This window comes from Protopterus annectens, chromosome 2.part0, assembly GCF_019279795.1.
Source record: "Protopterus annectens isolate FY-2018-M chromosome 2.part0, PAN1.0, whole genome shotgun sequence".
In the NCBI taxonomy this organism is placed as follows: domain Eukaryota; kingdom Metazoa; phylum Chordata; order Ceratodontiformes; family Protopteridae; genus Protopterus; species Protopterus annectens.
In genome coordinates, this window is record NC_056728.1 from 701354480 (window position 1) to 701375976 (window position 21497).

Sequence of the window (21497 nt, forward strand, 5' to 3'; positions counted from 1 at the left end):
TTCCAGGAAAAAAAATACTCTGAAGATAGCTACATACAGCAGCTTGAATCTCACATCTGCCTCTCAACATTCCCTGATTGCTGGGATAAATTTGCTTCTCTCCTGCCTGGTGTACAATGAATAATCATTTTCCACAAACACTCTGCTATCTACAATATTTAATACTTTTCCTTTCTGCAACAGTTTTGTCAGGATCAATAATTTCTGTTGGTATGATTGTATATTTCCAAAACACCGAACCAAGAATAGATAAATGCCTCAGCAGTTGAACTCCAGGAAGCAACCAGAAAAAACAGGTAAAAGAAAAAACCACGAATTTTGACCTAGGTTTCGTCTTTAATCCGACTTCATCAGAACACAACTTAATACTAGTAAAAAGAACACCTTATATACACACTTAAAAATGACATTGTCACCAGTCAACCGAATAATGACTTAATTAACACCGTCAACATAGTGGAATCAATTAAAAGGCCAGCATACATAATAAAAGGCACAACCCCAAACTTTAAACAACATAAAAACTTTTTTAAAAAAATTTTTTTTTAAAAATTAAAATCAAAAATTATACATTAATTTACCATATAGGACTAAAGTGCTGCATTCCAAACAAAAAATATTCATGGAAACACAAACTTATACAATTGTTAAGCATATACATACTGTGTTTTAGTGTGTCCAATATTAATATGAGCTTGTTCACCCCAATATATTTTTTAATTTTAAGATGGGCATAATAGAAATGCAGTCATTAATGCCTGGAAATTCCAGTGCATTAAGTAACAACTGCCATTTCATCTCAGCTATATCTAAGTGCACGTCCAGTTTCCTTCCAAATTTGTCCACCATAATCTGCTGTATCACACAAAACTTGAAATGATGCCCACTATTGGTATCAATATGCCTATACAGGGCATTGGTCTTGATTGATGAAGTCGGATTAAAGACGAAACCTAGGTCAAAATCCGGGGTTTTTTCTTTTACCTGGTTTTTCTGGTTGCTTCCTGGAGTTCAACTGCTGGTGCATTTATCTATTCTTGGTTCGGTGTTTTGGTAGTATGGAGAGTGGTGGTGTAGGACCAGACATTTTGGGCTTACTGGAAGCTATTAACCAGAAATTACTTGAGCATTCCAAGCAGATTCAGACTTTGGTTGAAGGTCAGCAGAAGGAGAAAAATGCTCACACCACAGGTTCCAATACCAATGGAAAACGGGATTTTGCCTCTGTGGTAGGAGTGGGTCGTAGTTCTCCTGAGGTGAATACTGGAGTGAGGTCTACGAATCCTTCAACTTCTAAAAACTCAGAAGGTATTAGCTTTGGTGCTGAATTTGATGCTAATAAGTGGAGAATCAATGAATTTAATTTTCAACGAAATGGGGCAGTGGTTAATGTTGAAAGAAATGTTGAAAGAAATGATTTCAAACCTATGGCACAACGGTTAAATGAGTTTGAAAAGAAGTTATTTACCCTTAAGAAACTGCAAATTGAAAATGGGTATTTACAGAAAAATATTGACTGTGGTCTTGTGCCCAAGGGTTTGCGAGCCTGGAAGTATCCCAATGGGATTGCCAACAATAAACACATGCTGGAAGAGGTTCACAATTTATACAATAAAATGGGGCTCGAGCTGTTAGCTATTATTATAAAATATAATGACCAGCAAATAGCCTCACTGTTGTGTGAACTGGAAACAGTGAATGAGGCTATTACTGCTGATTTGAATTTTGATCATTACTTAACTAACTATAACAATTTGCTGGCAGAAGTAAATAATCAATGTGAGACTATCTTTTCAAGAAAAGCTAAAAAGATTGAAAGGGATAGCAATGAGTATAGGCGAAACATAGCATATCCCATGTCTGAGGGCAACTGCTATGGTAAAGTCCCTTTAAATAAAAACTATTACAGCAGGGACCTGGAGGTGGCGCCTATTGGTGAAAGTTTAAATGATGAGCATGAGCGGGCTGATTTCCCTTTAGAAGCGGAACCAAGGAGGTCAGAGAGGATTCGTGGGCAGAACCAGCGGCAGGAACAGAACATGTTCACCGATTACAACAGACAGGGGGCAAAGCCAAAGTTATTAAATTCTGTCAACGCAAGCAACAGGGGCAATCGAGCCCATTAGAAAGCGTAAGACCTGGGTGTGGACTCAATCGTACAGGTGAGCCCCTCTATTTGGAACATTTTTCGTATTCACCAAACAGTGTTGGCTTTCTTGGTTATGACAAGCTAGTTGATTCTATTACCCCTGTAAAGTTAAAGATGAGCAGACGTTTATCGGCGCTGAATGCAGTTGGCTCATTTTGTAATTTTAATAATTCAGGTGAAGTTTCGCCTGGTACATTTGCTAGTGTAGCACGTTGTAATGATGGCTATGAACTAAATACATTTTTTAACGTCAACGAGCGGCTTGCTGGAGGTGATACTCAGCCATCATACAGTGCGGACATTAGTCTTGTCGAGCACTTGGCAGTGGCTGCTGAGAATAGTTTATTTTCGGCTTGTGAGCCTTGTGGGGCGTTTACGGCCACATCTGTTGTTAATTCAAACGGGAACTGTGCTTGGGGGCTTGCTACTTCTGTTTTGTCATGTTCGGATGAAGCACGTGAACATTTGGATTATCATGGCACTGGGGTGATGTCTGGACATTTAAATCAAAATCAAAAGCATTCCTGTGTTAATGTCAAGGGTATTAATGATAAAGAAGTTTTTGCTTATAATTCTGTCACACAATGTTTGCAAGACATTACTGATAGTAGCAATAATGTAGATACAAATGGGGATGATTTTGTTGATCTGTTTAATTTTAATTTACACTCTGATGGCACACATGCAAACATGATGGGGCGAGCAAATACGGATTGTAGGCCATCATATGTTAATTGTAATTATAGAGCTGGACGTGGGTCAACTTTGGGGAATGTTGGAAGTGCATTCATGTACGAAACAGAAACTTCTGTAGATTCCAGCTCGATTTTAGTGAATGCTGATAAGGGTGATGTTAAAGAATGTTGTGTTGAAATTCAGCAACCTTTGGTTACCAGTGAAATTTCCTTTGATATCGTTGGTTATAGTCTTTTGGATAACAACACCTCTGGGCATGACACCGATGTCGATTGTGCTTCCTTGTATGATGTCAGTTTGCACACCTTTCCAACCTTTTTTGGGGAGGTGGGTGTGCATCAAAATAGTAACAGTGACAGTGAAAATGAGCAAGAAATTGAGAATGTGGCACAAAGCAGTTTGGCTCATTGTAGTTCAGATTGTGGAATTGATGACCTGATACAAGTTATAGATAAAAACCTTACATCAGCTTTAAAATATGGGCCTAGTAGTCCTGTTATTATAGCTAACAGTTATGATGACTTTAAAATATACAATTATTCTACTAAGATTATTAGCAAGCAGCATGCTGACTTGTTGGCGAAAGGCTTAACTTTTGTCCCTCTAGCTCGGGGGGGTTTAACTAACACTCTGGTTGATTTAAAAATGTTAGTAAGGAAAATGAACTTGAGATTGATGTTTGATGGGGCTGATAGAAATCCAGTGGGTTTGACCCTGAAAAAACCAAGTAAGTATATGCCCCCAGTTAACATTGTCACCAGTGCATATGAAAGAATATGTGAGCTGGATATTAGGGAGCACTTCAGGTGGGCAACGAGTTCACGTTATAGGACAGCTTTCGATATTAACGATAACTTGACTTTTGAGGAACATAAATTATTGGATTGTTTGATAAATGACACTTCTATAAGATTCATGAAGCCCGATAAAGGGAATGGTTTAGTGCTGATTGACAGGGTAGATTATGTAAACAGTATCAAGGCATTATTGGCAACGGATACTTATGAGGACGTTAGTCTTAATGAGTTAAACATTGCCTATAGGAAGGTTAACTTGTACATTGAGGACCTACTTTGGCAAGGGCATATTAATGAGGATGAATTTAGGTATTTGACTAATGATTACCCAGTGGTGAGTGGGATATTTGGAGTACCCAAGATCCACAAGGGTTTGAACAACTTGGCATTCAGGCCAATTGTTGATGGCAAACACAGTAAAACCTGTTTTATAAGCAAATTTCTTGATTTTGAGTTACAAAAGGGTTTAAAGGTATTTAATTACATTTCAAAGGATTCGTGGTCTTTTTTGGAGAGGTTAAATGGTGTCAAACTTACTAATAACACCATTATGGCAACAGTTGATGTTGTAAACTTGTTTTCAGTCATCCCTACAACAACAGGATTAGAATGGTTGGAGGTTCAACTGTTGAAAACTGGTTTATTTGATCAGGATAGAATCAACTTGTTGGTGGGTTTAATGGAAGTCGTGTTGACAAATAATTTTATTCAGTTTGATGGTAGTTATTTCAAGCAGACAACTGGGGTAGCGATGGGGGCGGCGTGCGCCCCAGTATATGCCAACTATGTAATGGCATATTGGGAGCAGGAATTTCTTTTTACTAGTAGATTTATGCCCCACATTAGCTTTTATACCCGCTTCCTGGATGATTTGTTTATCATTTGGGAAGGTGGGAATGATCAGTTTGGAGAATTTATTGAATTTGTCAACAATTCTGTTGATTTCGTGAAATTTACCTACAACATGAGCCAAGTTGAAATTGATTATTTGGATGTACATTTGGCCTTTAACTTGGTTGATTCTAGATTGACATCCACTATTCATAGAAAAACCACATTCTCCAACTCATATTTGAGTTACACAAGTTGTCATCCTGACCATCAGAAGAAGGCAATAGTTAAAGGGCAGATGGTCAGGGCGGCGAGAATGACAAGTTTGGAGGATGATTTTATTAAAGAGCTTGATTTCATAAAGTCAATGTTCATTAGGCGCGGGTATCCACTGGCACTGTGTGATTGCATAGCTGATGAAGTTAAAGCCAAAAGGGATAATGGTGTTTATTGGGCTTTATTGTATGGAAAGCATGGTATTAGGTACGAGCATGTTGAGGGCAACACTGTTCCCATGCGTGAAATCAGTCTTAGGAATGATGACACTGGTGCACGGGTTGGTGGTGACCAGCCATTATACTTCATTACCACCTTTTCCTTTGATGCCCCCTATATTGTTGACATTATTATCAACAATTGGAAAGTTTTGAAAATGGATCATATAGTTAGTGGAAAATTGGGGAGACCACCTAAATGTGTTTATAGGAAGGGAATTTCCTTTAAGCAACTATTGGAAAAGAGTGACACTACACATACTGTAACTTATAGGAATAAGGGTAATTTTAAGTGCGGTAGATGTAGTGTTTGTCACCTGATTAATGTGACGGGTGCTGTATTTAAGTTAGCTGGAATCACAGTTAGGGTTGGTGCCCATTTTGATTGCTATACCACAAATGTCGTGTATGCGGCTATGTGCACACAATGTCCAGCCTTTTATATTGGGAAGACCTGCAGGGCATTAAGAGATTGCATTATTGAACATCAGTCTGATATTAGGCTAAAGAAAAAGACCAATGCCCTGTATAGGCATATTGATACCAATAGTGGGCATCATTTCAAGTTTTGTGTGATACAGCAGATTATGGTGGACAAATTTGGAAGGAAACTGGACGTGCACTTAGATATAGCTGAGATGAAATGGCAGTTGTTACTTAATGCACTGGAATTTCCAGGCATTAATGACTGCATTTCTATTATGCCCATCTTAAAATTAAAAAATATATTGGGGTGAACAAGCTCATATTAATATTGGACACACTAAAACACAGTATGTATATGCTTAACAATTGTATAAGTTTGTGTTTCCATGAATATTTTTTGTTTGGAATGCAGCACTTTAGTCCTATATGGTAAATTAATGTATAATTTTTGATTTTAATTTTTAAAAAAAATTTTTTTTAAAAAAGTTTTTATGCTGTTTAAAGTTTGGGGTTGTGCCTTTTATTATGTATGCTGGCCTTTTAATTGATTCCACTATGTTGATGGTGTTAATTAAGTCATTATTCAGTTGACTGGTGACGATGTCATTTTTAAGTGTGTATATAAGGTGTTCTTTTTACTAGTATTAAGTTGTGTTCTGATGAAGTCGGATTAAAGACGAAACCTAGGTCAAAATTCGTGGTTTTTTCTTTTACCTGGTTTTTCTGGTTGCTTCCTGGAGTTCAACTGCTGGTGCATTTATCTATTCATGATTGTATATTTATTAATATAAGTCTTGGCTGCTTTTTCATGGCCAGGTTTGGAGCATACACTCAACGTGTCCTTTCAGTTAACAAATCCTGCTGTGGAACACCAGTTCCGTTGCTTATTTGTGCTTTCACAAAATTAATAGTCTGTTCCTTCCAGTTTCTCTAATACAGTAGAAAATCTCAAGTTTTCTCTGCATGCCATGTCCTCTAACTCTTCAATATTTTAAACAGCTTTTCTTGAAAAACCTCATACTCAGCCAGCACTTCTTCATTTCAACCTCTGAATTTTGAAGTTTTATCACTTCATATGAATAGCTAGTTAAAGCTCCTTCTATTTTTTTCCAGCCTTTTGTTATTTGATATATTTCATCAGTGTTTTATTTATTTTAATGATCTCTGAGTAAATTTGATTTTTTTTCCTCTAAATTACTTCAACCAAAGCCAAAGTTTGAACTTCTGTCTCTGAACAGCTGCATGATTCTTCCCAACCAGTATTTTCTCTTCACCTTTTTTGTTTGATTTTCTTTCAGGTTCTCCATTTGCTGGCATTCAGACAGCATATTTACTAGCCAATAACTGAAGTTTACTCAAGCTTTCAATTTCACTGTTTTTCTCAGTTTCTGTTTTGAGATGTTGATCAATGTATGGCCATCTTGGAAGTCCCAAATAAGACTAACTTTAGGGACTTCTCCAAGGCAAATCTACTTTCACTTGTAGAAAACCTACTTAACATTCCAAGAATAACTTGTAAATGGACCCAACTGAGATGGCTGCTACATTCACCTTTGACTTCTACCATTCCTGAGCAGTTGCATAGAAAATTAATACCCATCCACCCTAAATATAATGGTACATTTGTGAATAAGTTTCTGTGTTATATTATTAATAAACTTTACAACAAAAGAAGGAAAATAATGAAAAATTGAAAGAGATCTCCATCTTCCTACCTCAAGACTACACTGAAACATGCCAGCAAGGAACTTTAAAGCTTTTTTAGAGCAGAGTGTGAACTTAAGGTCGCTGCAAATTCCAAAGGAAACTACAAATCTTTATTCAGTTATGTCAGAAAATTATTGTCCAAGAATTCAGTGAGCGCATCTGTAACAATATCATCCATTCTGAACCCAAGGATATCAGTTTGATTTTATGAAGAACAGAACATGTCTCCTGAACCTAGTAAGCTTCTTTGAAAATGTTCCATGGACTGCAGACAGTGGTCATTCTGTGCATACTGCTCATCTTAACCTTACTGAGGCTTTTGATACTATCTCCCATGATGGTATTATTGAAAAAAATATATAAGCTTAATTGCAAATCCCTGCATTGTCTATTGAACTGCAAAATTGGCTATCCAATAGATCTGAAGTTGTGAAAATTATTGGATCTCTTTCTGAATGTAAAACTGTGACTAGACAGGTGCCACAAGGATCAGTTTTAGTCCCTCTCCTTTGTTGGCATTTATCTTGCTGACATCCAAGCCAATATCCCAGAAGTATGGTTGACCAAGTTTGCTGATGACTGCAAACTGGACACTGTTATCCACTCATCCACTGATATAATGCAGTTTCAGCAAAGTCTGGAATGTGCACATTTGTGATGTACCAAAAATGTTCTCAAACTAAATGAAAAAGGTGCAGCATGGTAATATTTGGCAGAAAAGTTGCCCCCACCTCATATGTTATAAGTGGCACTCCTCTTCAGACAGATACAATAATGAGAGAAGTAGGCACTTAATGTGGATAGCCATCTCCATTCAATCATCATGTTTCTACCATAGTCAGGAAATCCTTTTATGTGGCTCAGTTGATTTCCAAGGGAATATCTTCAAGATCCAAAGAAGTCATCCTACCACTTTACTCTTCCCTTATAAGACCCATTACTGAATACAATGCCCCCTTTGGTATGAACAAATCCAGCATATTACTCATTTGGAAAGATTTCTAACCCAGAAAATTAAAGGTCTTAAATCTTTCAACAACCTCGATAGATTAGCATAGCTCGGCTTGTACTCAGTAGCCTACAGGTTGCTGCAAGGTGACCTGTGTCTTGCTTTTCAAGCCATGAAAGACCCAGTCCTATTTAATCTTCTACTTCTTCACAAGGCCAGTGTCTCTTCAAACACGCGCACTAAGGACTTTAATCTACACTAACAAATAAACAAGACTTACCAGAGAGATAGGTAACTCAACATGTTCCTAACCTGTGGAATAAGTAAACACTATAGGTCAAACAAATTACTAGTTTGGCTATCTTTAAAGATGATGTCTAAAGATGTAAAATAAACTTTTCTTTTCACACAAAAAAAGTGTTTGCATGCATCTTTATGCATGCAAACACTTTCCTGTGGAAAAGGAAAGTTTGTTTTGCAGCCTTTAAAAAAATACATAGTTTTAAAGATATTTCTTCCAAGTGCGAAATATTGTCAAACTGTTAAATTAACACTTAAGTTAATGTAACAGCTTGACAATTACATAATTAATACACAATTACTTACCTACACTAATCCAACATAATTAGAGCTTGATCCCAAAATGACATAAGTGCCTCCTGCAAACCCATTAATATTAATGCCGTAAACACAGCTCTGTTAATTTAGTCTTCCATGTTCGGAAGAAATCTTTAAAACTGTATTTTTTTAAAGGCTGCAAAATGAACTTTCCTTTTCACAGAGAAAAGTGCATGCACAAAGACACATGTGAACACTTTTTTGTGTGAAAAGAAGAGTTTGTTTTGCACCTTTATCCATGATCATTAAGATAGTCTTGATGACTGGACGGGTAGGCACAAATTTACAACTGGGTAATCATATACAGCTCTGCTTGATTTGGGAAGTGATCAGTATTAAGTGCTTGAAAATAGTCTGCTTAAAGATGTATATGGCTAGGCATCTTATGATCCCTGTGATCTCTTGCCTAATATGTTCCCATGTTCATATGTTAAGGACAGCCTCTACCTTTCTACCTGCCTACTCTGTATTTCTCAGGAGCTCTACAGTTCCTGTCTAATATATACCCTGTGGTCAGTACAACCATAACTGGTTTACAGAGAGCAGATACAACAGCACCACAAGAAGTGCATTTTTAGGCTCAGCAGTCACTCTGCCACACAATGCCCTTCCAGGGTGGAGCCATAAGTTTTATCAGCACCAAATGGAACATAAGTCTGAAGCAGTTAACCTGTATTCAGGTTACTGTGGCCTGGATGATGAAACAGTTGGGGGGGTCAAAACCCATCTGGACAAGTTTGGGCTGCAGTCTTTTTGATGAAAATGCCACTGTAGAAGATACAGTCTGTGGATTACCAGACATATGCAACAGTTGGAATGCCCACAAAGGTTCCTTACCAGTATAATCCAAGGAATAAACATATTGTGCTATATGGATCACCATAAAACATTGTCTCTATACTCGGTCTCTTACAGGTTACTGAGAGGCGATCTATGCCTGGCATACAAGGCATCACTGGATCCAGTTCTGTTGAACTTTTTGCACTTCCACAAAATAAACAGCATCAGAACTACTAAATCCCAGAATTTAAATTTTGCTTGTGATATAAATGAGACATGTTGGTGAAACAGATATGTGTCTCAGAGGACCCCCATGCTCTGGAAGAGGCTCCCCATCCATATGAAGTAGAGTCCATCCCTAACCCTATTTAAGCATAACCTTGACCAATGGATGGGAAATCGAAAATTCACCCCGACCCCCATGTCTCTGATAGACAGAGGTAGACAGTATTGCCCAAACTAATGTACCCCCCACACACACACACACACACACACACACACATAACCTCTAGAACTTTCTTAACTAATATATACTCCTTCCTAATAAATGCCCATGATACATAGGGACACAATTGGGTTGGACTGGACGATTAGGCTTATAAAGGCCCTGGTGGTTGTTAGCCTAGTATATAACTAAGAACAATTAACTATTAGCACATATTCCCTACCCAAGAAACAGCAAAATAGTATTTTAAGATAGAGAGAGCTCATTTTATGGAAAGGTATTTTCTGTCTAAAGCCGAACAGCATCTCTCAGTATTGCTGAATTTTTTGTTTGAATAACAGATGGGAAGTTTATCACCATCTATAATCTGAGACCGGATCTTGCCTAAGCCTGTCTCAGAGGTATCTCTATGCACTAAACATTGCTTGAAAAAATAAGGAGCTATTAATACTGTTCTGAACATAGCATATATTTTAGTTGCCTAAAGGTTTGCTCTGCTTCAACTGTCCACTTATCCTACAAAGGAGCTTTAACATTGGTCAGGTCAGTCAAGAAGCAAGCAATGTTAACAAAATTAGAAATACATTTATAATAATAGTTATTCTGGCTATAAAAAGGCCTTAAACAGTTTCTTAATGGTTGGCATGGGCCAGTTAGTTTTGTACTACTTTCTTGGCCTGTATTTTCACTTTCCCCTCAGCTTATTACATAGTCCTAATAGCGGGCATCTGCCATGCCTAACTTGCAATTAGCTTGGTTAGTAGTCAACCTAGCTTAATGCAGAGACTTTAGAACAGCTTGAACTTTAGAGAGGTAACTTTCTCAATCTTCAGGACATATCACTAAATAATCTGGATAGAATGCTATACATCTGGTAGGGGGTCTAAGGATTTTGCTCATTAGCAATGGAAATCTTGGAGGTGCTCCTTGGAGTTTAAAGGAAGGACTCTGTAATGAAAGACTACATCTGGTATGGAAAATACCATTTTTAATTACCTTTGTGTGATAGCATTTGCTAGTAGTGTTTATTTAGGTCCAAAGTGAACAGAAATCTTTATCTTGCCCACTTTTCAATCAGTTTACCCACATGAGGCATAGGATATGAATCACATATAGATATGTTATTTAATTTTCTGAAATAATGGCAAAACCTTCTAGTTCCACCATGCTTTGCAGCCGGTATGGGGCTATTCTGCTCACTTTGGGATTCTCCTACGGCCCAGAATTTGAGCATTTTCTGTACCTCTTAACTGCTTGGCATTGGAATTCTGATATTTGATTATAGTTTCAAATTTATCTTCTCAACAGCTACATTTTTGGTGTTGTGCTGAATTAAATTGGTTCTGCCAGGCAACTCTGAAAATGTATATAACAAATCACAGTAAGCGTAGTCCCCTGACGGCAATAGAACGCTGAAAATGTTCCAATAAATAAAGCACTATATGCACATCTGTAGGCTCAAGAAAGTCATTTATTCCAAAACAGAGTGAGCGCTTTCGCCACAAGGCTTCTTCAGACTCTTAAAACAAGTACAAAACATTTAAAATTCATTATAAAGCATTGTATGGTTTTTCATTGGTCAAAGACAGCATCACTAATTGAACTCTTAAAGCAATATATCGTAAGTAATGCAGAATCGTAAGTACAGTCCACGATGCCTGTCAGCAACCTAAGGACCAGCATAAATATAGATTAAAAAACAGCAACTTCTACATAAGTGTACTGGAACTAGTTACTTCTACTAACAAAAGAAATGTCAACATATGTCAAAAGGAAGATGCGTTTAAAAAATTCCATATTTCACAAATTGAGTGAAAACACTCATATGTACATGTCAGATAGAAAACTGACTGACAAATGATGAAATATTACTCAAGGACTAAAAAACATATCTTGTGCTAATCAATCTCCCTAGAGATATGGATATATCCATCACATGCACAAAATAAAACCTAATAATTTATGCACATATAATGATATGTACGACCTAACTGGAAATTAATAAAAACAATAATAATGATAATAATAACAAACTACAAAATACTACATATTAACAGCGTCCTATTGTGTCATGTCACATTAAAAGATCCCCCAGCTAAGCTATTAAAAACATAATGGGGTGTGTATCAAGCGGCTACCTACAACATTCAAATCAACAATACAAACAACAAGTGTAAATGATATAATGTATTTACTACACTGTTCCAATAAAACATATAGGTGGACCTAAAACTCTAAAATCTCTAAATGTTGATAGTTAAAAACCAGTTATGTTACATTATATTGAAGACTATCTAATATTTCGCTCTACGCAATCTTCTGCTTTTCAGAAAAGGTTTGATCTGCACCTTATCATTGAGGCCCGGTAACATATCCGACCTCCATCTAATAATCCATTTAGTTTCACTCTCTAATGTCTTGTTAATCAAATCTCCTCCTCTAAAACCTTGGAAAATGATCTGAATAACATAGAATTTAAAGGTATGGTCCCTACCTGCCTCTTTATTATGCCTTGCCAATGCATTGGTGTCTGAGCCTATTCTAATTAAATAGTTATGCTCCCTAATGCATTCTTTCAGCATGCGGTTGGTCTTCCCTACATAATAAGCACTGCAAGCATTGCAAATAGCGACATACACAATGTTTTTACTGTCACAAGTAGTGTTGGTGTTGAAATTAAAAGTACGTTTCGTGACAGGATGTGTAAACGTTGTGTCCTTATTGATAAAAGGGCATTGATTACACCTACCACAAGGTACAGTGTTCCTATTCTCAATGATACTCCTAGTCTTGGTATTCCTAGGTCTGCATAATATATTCTTTAAATTGGGTTGGTTCTTAAAGGTGATATGTGGTGTCGGACCTACCACATCACTAACCTCTCTATCTGATCTTAAAATCTCCCACCGTTTGCACATGGCCTCTTTGATCTCTAAGCTCATCTTACTAAAAGTTAGATATGCTCTAACTCCTATCTGATCATGTTTTCCAATGTTTGTTTGTTCAAAACATTCCGAGAAGTAAGGTCTTGCACTACTTGATCTCAGAGAATCTACCGTTTGAATTGTTTCAGATATCTCTTTCTCATGATAGCCTCTCTCTAAGAATTTTCCCTTCATCTCCTGTAGGCCATTTTCATAGCAAGAACGATCAGGGTTAAGTCTGGATACTCTCATAAACTGTCCCTTCAGGACATTGTTAAAGACATGGCGGGGATGCATACTTTGCCTATGTAATAAGTTGTTCCTCTGGCATCCCTTCCTATATATAGAGGTATTTAACATGCCATTTGACATTCGATATATATCAACATCCAAGAATGAGATACGGCTATCCGAAAAGTTCATGGTGAATTTCAAGAACTCAGTGGTGGAATCGAGATATGTAGCAAATTCTTTGAGAGAATCCTCACTCCCTAACCATAAAAGGAAAAGGTCATCTACAAAACGGCAGTACATGCCTACATGCTCATTAAAGTGTGAAGAATTAAAAAGATACTTATCTTCCCAACTAGCCATAACGAGGTTGGCGTAGCTATTCGCACAAGACGTGCCCATAGCTACGCCATCCCTCTGTAAATAAATATCTTCATTAAACACAAAGATATTAGTAGTCAAAACAGTTTCAAGTAATAACGTGACAAGATCTATCTTCTTACTAGGAAACTGTGAATGTGCCTTCATATAATCTGTAATAAAGCCAATGCCCGTGCCATTCGGAATCACAGTAAAAAGACTAACGACGTCGAGAGTGACTAAGAAAAAGTGTTGACCATCTGGTAGATGTTGTAGGTGGGAGTATAGATCTAATAAGAATTGTTTACTATCTTTTAAAATCCTCTTGTTCTCATTTACTAGTGGCCTCAGTGTGTCCTCTAAATAAAGAGACAAGGGTTCCGTGACCCACCCTTGTCCTGCCACAATAGGTCTCATAGGCGGATCATTCCTATTTTTGTGGACCTTCGGTAACCCTTGAATTATAGGTATAATAGGATCTTTAACTTTAAAATAGTCATATAATTGTTGAGTTATATCATAGGACATTATTAAGTCATCTAAGGTATGATACACACTGAACACCTTGTCAACAAGCTCATTCTGATTTAATCTAGAATATGTTTGTGTATCATTTAGCATGTTCCTCATCTTAAATTCATAATAAATAGTGTCCATGACAACCACTGGACCCCCTTTGTCTGCAGGTCGAATAATGATGGACTTATCTTTTTTTAAGCTATTCAAAGCTTGTCTTTGATTATAATTCAGATTATGTCCATGTCTATTAATTTTCTTGTTTTGAAAACACTTATAAATATCGTTCTCAAGCACATTCCCAAACACCTCTACTGTAGGATGTAGTTGAGGAACATACACACTGTTAGCACGAAATTTATTCATTCCCATCGTGACATTGCTTTGTCCAAAATCAAGTTTAAGTTGTATATTCCGAATGAATAATTTGGTGTCTATAATGGCATCAACCAAATCACCCTCCTTAGTGGGAATAAATCCCAACCCTTTATTCAAAACTTGTTCTTCATATGAGCTTAAGATCCTACTGGACAAATTAATAATTAAGGATTCTGTCTCCCCCACATTTTCTTTATTGTGGGCCCCTGTGGTTGCTCCTCTATAGACCCTTTTCTTTTCTGCCTCCCCCTGCTGTTCGATCGTCTCTTGTCCAAAAAATTCTGGGCTATTGGAAGTGGAGCAGGTAACCTATGTGCTGTGGGAGTTGTGCTAGTCACTTTCGGCCTGACTACAGCTGCTCCTGATCTCTGCACGTCAGTAATACACCCTGCAAGGCTGTCTCCTAAATCAGGATCCACGCCCTCTCCAATAACATGTGTTGCGACCTGTCCCCCAGTTGTCTTCACATTGTGAATCTTATCTGCATTCTGTGCTGCTGAATTAGCATCTGTACTAAAACTATTTTCACTGACCAAGCCTGTGAAATCATTCCTCTCCGCTATCATGCTTGCTTGTAGTGTTTCATTATTATCAATAGCCTGTACTGTGTGAATCTCAGATAAAACATTGCGTTGCTCTGCACACACATTATTTCTAACTGATCTGTTAGTATATCCTTGTTGTATAGAAGAGTTAGTATTATTTAAAACACTAAAGTGCCTATCCCTAGGCCAAGTGAAGACATGATTATTTTTAAAATCACGCATGTCGCGTGTAATTTTTGTTTTTTTTTGATCGAACATACGTTTTTCCATTAATAATACATCTTCTAGTACTCTTTCTAACTTAACAGTATGAACACTCTCAACATATTTGTTTTTAAACTCATTAAATAGCTTGTTGACCAACAGTCTTAATCGATTCTCTTCGGGTAAATGAAACTCAATCAAAAGCTTCATGTAACTGAAGCTCAGTTCTAAATTCAGTTGTTGCCAGCGGTTGTAGGTAGCCGCTTGATACACACCCCATTATGTTTTTAATAGCTTAGCTGGGGGATCTTTTAATGTGACATGACACAATAGGACGCTGTTAATATGTAGTATTTTGTAGTTTGTTATTATTATCATTGTTATTGTTTTTATTAATTTCCAGTTAGGTCGTACATATCATTATATGTGCATAAATTATTAGGTTTTATTTTGTGCATGTGATGGATATATCCATATCTCTAGGGAGATTGATTAGCACAAGATATGTTTTTTAGTCCTTGAGTAATATTTCATCATTTGTCAGTCAGTTTTCTATCTGACATGTACATATGAGTGTTTTCACTCAATTTGTGAAATATGGAATTTTTTAAACGCATCTTCCTTTTGACATATGTTGACATTTCTTTTTGTTAGTAGAAATAACTAGTTCCAGTACACTTATGTAGAAGTTGCTGTTTTTTAATCTATATTTATGCTGGTCCTTAGGTTGCTGACAGGCATCGTGGACTGTACTTACGATTCTGCATTACTTACGATATATTGCTTTAAGAGTTCAATTAGTGATGCTGTCTTTGACCAATGAAAAACCATACAATGCTTTATAATGAATTTTAAATGTTTTGTACTTGTTTTAAGAGTCTGAAGAAGCCTTGTGGCGAAAGCGCTCACTCTGTTTTGGAATAAATGACTTTCTTGAGCCTACAGATGTGCATATAGTGCTTTATTTATTGGAACATTTTCAGCGTTCTATTGCCGTCAGGGGACTACGCTTACTGTGATTTGTTATATCCTTTTGGTTTCGTTGCGTGGGTCCCTGTCTCTCTGAGTGGCTGCCTTGCATTTGGATTGTGTATTAACTCTGAAAATGTGTTTTATTCCTAAGAAAAAAATTCTCTACTTCTTGTTTCAGAGACACTGATAATGTCTCATCATTTTTTACTTCAAGGCATGCTGTGTGGGTTTTAATTTCTGCAAACATACTTTCTACAGAAACGTCATTTTCTCTGCAAGGTTTAAGAACTCTTTTTTGCTATAACTTATTTTTCCCAGCTGTTTCGCCCTATAATTTACTTTATTATTTTCCTACATTGTCAAAATGTCCTTGCCTCTTTGCAACAAACTTTTTTTCAACAGAGAGTACTAACACAGTACTTTAGCCCTTGGTTTTAATTCCCAGAAACAAATATTTTTGTTATATGCTCTTTGACTTTTCTTCCAGTGTTCTGTCCATATGTTCTTTTACTACAGACATTATAGGTTCATAGGTTCATACTAGGCTATCTGCCCAAGGGCATTTATAAGCCTAGCCCAGAGTTTTGTGGCTTTCGCCACCCCTTTAGTTTGAAGGAAACTATGCCCATTATTTTGCTGTGCTTCTGTCAAGCAGTGACACTGAGGTAATCCCTGGGGTATATCTGCGATCTCCCATCCATTGGTCAAGATTTCTCTTGAACAAGGCCAGCGAGGTGCTCTGCCTCACATGTACCGGGATTTTGTTCCACAGCATAGGGAGTCTCTGGGTGATGAATCTGTCCCTCCAGCACGTCCTATTAATAACCGTGTCAAGGTTTAAGTCTCCCGCCCTTGTAGTTCTGAGGGATCTAGATTTTTTGAGGTGAAGCATGTTCATCAATTCTGGGTTGGACATGGCCTTGTATGTCAGGCACAGGTCACCTCTGAGCAAGCGTGGCGACTGAATAGAGCTGGAGTTCTTTCAGTCGGGCAGCATAAGACATATTTTGAGACCCTTTATCCTTTTGGTGAGGAACTTTGGGGCCTTTCCAGCTGCTGCAGGTGTCGGGTCAGATACATTCCGAATGGGGCATTGTACTCAATCATTGGTCTGATGAGTGATGAGTACAGGGGGACGATGACCTCCCTTGATCTAGATGTGAATCCCTTCATGATCAGGTGGGCAATGTAGAAGGTCTTCCTAACTACTTTAGCAACGTGAGTGTCAAACGAAAGGTTACTGTCAACCTGGGTCCCCAGATCCCTGATAACCTCTTCTGTGCTCAGTGGATTGCCACCTATATTGTAGCTAGGGGTAACCTTGTTTTTCCCGAAGGGTATGACTATGCATTTCTTGGCGTTTAACTTTAGGCCATGGCTCTGGCACCAGTTATCTGTTTCTATGAGACCCTTCTGAAGGATATCTGTGTCAGATGTGTTCTCGACTATGGCGCCCAGTTTGCAGTCATCTGCAAATTTTGTCAGCCATAACCCTCCTGTGTTTGCTTGTACTTCTGAAAAGTAGATGCCGAACAAGAGTGGGCCCAGGACTGAGCCCTGTGGGATACCACTTGTGACAGGCTTTGAGTCTGACAAGGCGCCAGCAACTCTGACCCTGTGGGTTCTGTCACTTAGCCAGTTTGCAACCCATCTTGTGATGTATGGGTTTACATTTAAGCTGATGAGTTTTTCAATGATACCTGAGTGGGGTATTGTGTCGAAAGCCTTTGCCAGGTCGAGGTAGGCTGTGTGGACTGCCTTTCCCTCATCAATGGCCTTGGTGACTGTTTCGAAAAAGTCAACCAAGTTTAAAAGGCATGCTCTGCCTTTGACAAAGCCAAACTGGGATGGATCCAAAGTCTGCAAATTCCCTATGTCTTTATTTATGAGTTCCATTATGATCCTCTCCATGGCTTTGCAGATAAGGCTTGTCAAGCTAATGGGACGGTAATTTCCAGGGTCGGTGGAGGCACCGCCTTTGTGAAGTGGGACCACAGTTGCAGTGCGCCACTCCCTGGGTACGTATCCTGAGGTGAGGCTAAGATTAAACAGCTGTCCTAACTGCTTATAGTTCTTAATCTGTCATTGTGATCTGTAAAATGCTCTATCATACTTTTCCATGGAGTGTTTACTCCTCTCATGCTTTTTTTTTAATTTTTTTTTATATGTAGCTCACCTCAGGGATGTCTCCCACACAGCAGTGCAAATGGCATGAATCTGGTTGCAGCTTAGGAGTACTTTTCTTAAAGCAAAAAGAAAATATGGAAGCAGTTAGTCCCAATTTCTCCCATGTAGTTCGATAGCCATTCATAACATAAAGTATAATTAAAATTGTTATTTAAGCCATATCTTTGAGGATGGCATCCAAATATTCTTCACTTTAAAGAATTACAAAGTTCATGCATTATGCTGCAAATGAATGGGGTGACTTAGTCAATAAGAACTTCTCAGGAAATTTTCCAGAAAAAAGGAGTACTAGTTCTTTTGCTATGAACTTTGCATTCATTCTTCATATGAGTACTGCTACAGAAATCTTGTTGCATAATCATTGACTACAAGGATATAGTGATGGCCTTTACTCCATTTTCCATCTGGATCTACAATGTCCATTGCTTTTCTTCCAAATGGAAGTTCACAACTAGTAAGGGTATCTTAAATCTTGGGATGCCTGCTGTGTCATGACATTCTAGGCAAGCTGCACAAACATTTTCTATGCCCTTCATTTAGCACTAGTCCATTAAAATCTGGCTAAAGTGGTAGTTTTTATCTTACTCATTCCTAAATGACCACATAAAATGTTGCTATATGCTAATTTCATCACAAGTATCCTAAAAGGCTTTGTTAGTAATAATGTACTCATTATCTGTTCTCATCTTTGGTTGTTCTGTGGACTGGGTTGCTTTGTAGTTCAAAGTATAGGAATGAAGTAGGAGCAAACTGTTCCTTTGTTTTTCCTTCCACTACTGCTATATTATGTCTAGCTCTACATAATGTAGTCTTCCTATTGGGCCTTCTTGAAACTGATATGAGATATCTGGAGGTAAGCCAAGTCAGCATTATTTTCATCAATATTCTGACATGAAGTGGATGCCCCAGTCTATTCTCCTATAAATAAAGGGATATATTTCTTCCCTTAAACTAGCTCAAACTCTATAAAGGGTTAGTCTTAGACAGGTTCTTTCAACTAGGGTACTGGTAGTTTACACTTTCTCTTCCTCAGTAGTTATCTTACTTTATTCACCTTTAACATCCTGCTTCTGCTTTTGACTGTCTTTCTCTTTTTTTTAAGAATTGTTTCATTTTCTTCACCCTTAAGAGTCCTGCATCTGTTTCTAACTAGCTGGCTCCTTTAGCATACAATTGAGAAGTTTAAGATTCTGTTAAAGTTCCCCTATACTTTTTTCTGTATGAAGCATGTCTATCACTACTTCAGTTTCTACACTTACTTCTATTATAGCAATAACCCACGCCTGGGTGTGGGTAAATTTAGCATTACCCACACCCAGGCGTGGGTTATTGCTATTATACCATGACATTATTTAAGAAAAGAAACTGTTACTTTTCTTAAATAATGGCATAGTATAATGCCTGTTTACTGCCCTTCCGCAGATGTCTGGCATCCACGGCAGTTCTGATGTACTGCGCGCCTGCGCAGTACATCAGAGCTGTGGGCAAAAGCAACAGAGAAAGCAAGATCTCCATTGCTTTTTTTTTAGTGTCTCGCTATGTTAAATGAGTTTAACATAGCGAGACAGTTTTAAAATAAGCAACGGACATCTCCGTTGCTTATTTTAAAACTGTCTCGCTATGTTAAACTCATTTAACATAGCGAGACACTAAGAAAAAGCAACGGAGATCTTGCTTTCTCTCGCTTTTTAAACACTGTTCGCTATGTTAAATGGGTTTAACATAGCGAGACAGCTTTAAAATAAGCAATGGAGATCTCCGTTGCTTATTTTAGCTGTCTCGCATGTTAAACCCATTTAACATAGCGAGACAGTGTTTTAAAAACGAAGTTATACTAATGGAAAAAAGTCCGGGCGACCGGACCTTTTTCCATTAGTATAACTCGATTTACAACGGGCACGCTGGCCAATCAGCGTGCACGTTTTGGGGGGGTCATGGTATAATAGTGTAGTCTTAACTATTAGTTATTATTATTAACTTCTATTAGTGTAGTCTTAACTATGGGCTTCCCCATTTCTCATCAGTCTCCAAATTAACTTACTTTATTATTTTAAAAAACAGGATTTCTGACAAGACTTACTATCAGATTTAACCAACCTTTTCTCCCAGTGACAAATCTTAGCTCCTTTTGTGCCTTCTTTATACTCGGTTCTTTATTCAAGCTATCTATTTCTGGTAATATATCTGTTTTAACTCCCCCTGTAACTTCCTTAGCTCTTTAAACTGGAAAGAAATCTTGGCCAGTTATTGCACATGTTAAGTTAGGCTCAGAGCTACTGGGTGTAACACTTTGCCTAAAAAGGATCTGTATTTCTAGTTCTGTTATCCCTTTCTGTCCACATATGCACATATTACTTCAATTTTCTGTTTCCTAGTTGTTTTACTCTTACAAACACATTGTCAGTTGTCACTGAAAAACTAACTGTCTGAAAACATTCAAAGAATACGACTCTCATCTCACTAATGAGCACAAATGTAATTGGTTCAGAGTTCCATGTTAACTTCATTATGTTCCTTCTTGGCTGCTCCCTAATCCTTATTACTTAATGTTGCTTCTAATTTCTCCTTAGTACATATAAGGTAATGCAATAATATTTTTCATATGTACCAGCCTTCATATGCTGCTCTGCTTATTCATTTTACTTTATTCTAATGATTGTTTTTATTTTGGGGGGAGGGGTATTTATGCATATATGTATATTTCAAGATGTGCAACTCCTGTTTATTACAGATTTTATATATATATATATATATATATATATATATACATATATATAGAGAGAGAGAGAGAGAGAGAGCACAATATTTTAAAAAATTTGCAGCTCCAGTTTGCCACCATGTTTATTCTTACGAATGTATATGTTTAACTTCCTGTACTTTGTATTTGCCTGCTTAGCCTGGGTCACGGCTACAAAGGGTCATCAGACTAGTTCAGTTATGCATTTAACAAATGTTAAATAAGTAATGTAATTATGATAAATAATAAATAAATAATGTAATTGCAGCTTCTGCTTTAGACTTCATCAACAACTACACTGCTAGAGCTGGTCTTTCACTTAGGGCTCTCCTGTTCCTTTCTCTTTGCCTATACTCTGATATCAATCCATGGTAGGGAAGAAAATCTGTAACCTCAGTAAAAACTTCTGCCTAGTCTCATCCCACTCTATTACCTTTCCTTCTCAAGTTACTTGCTCCCAATATCTTGGTTCTTTGCTAGTGTTTTCTGGTTTTCTGTAGTAAATTTCAGCCCCATCTTGTCTATTTCTGTATCCCTACTTGCAGACATCC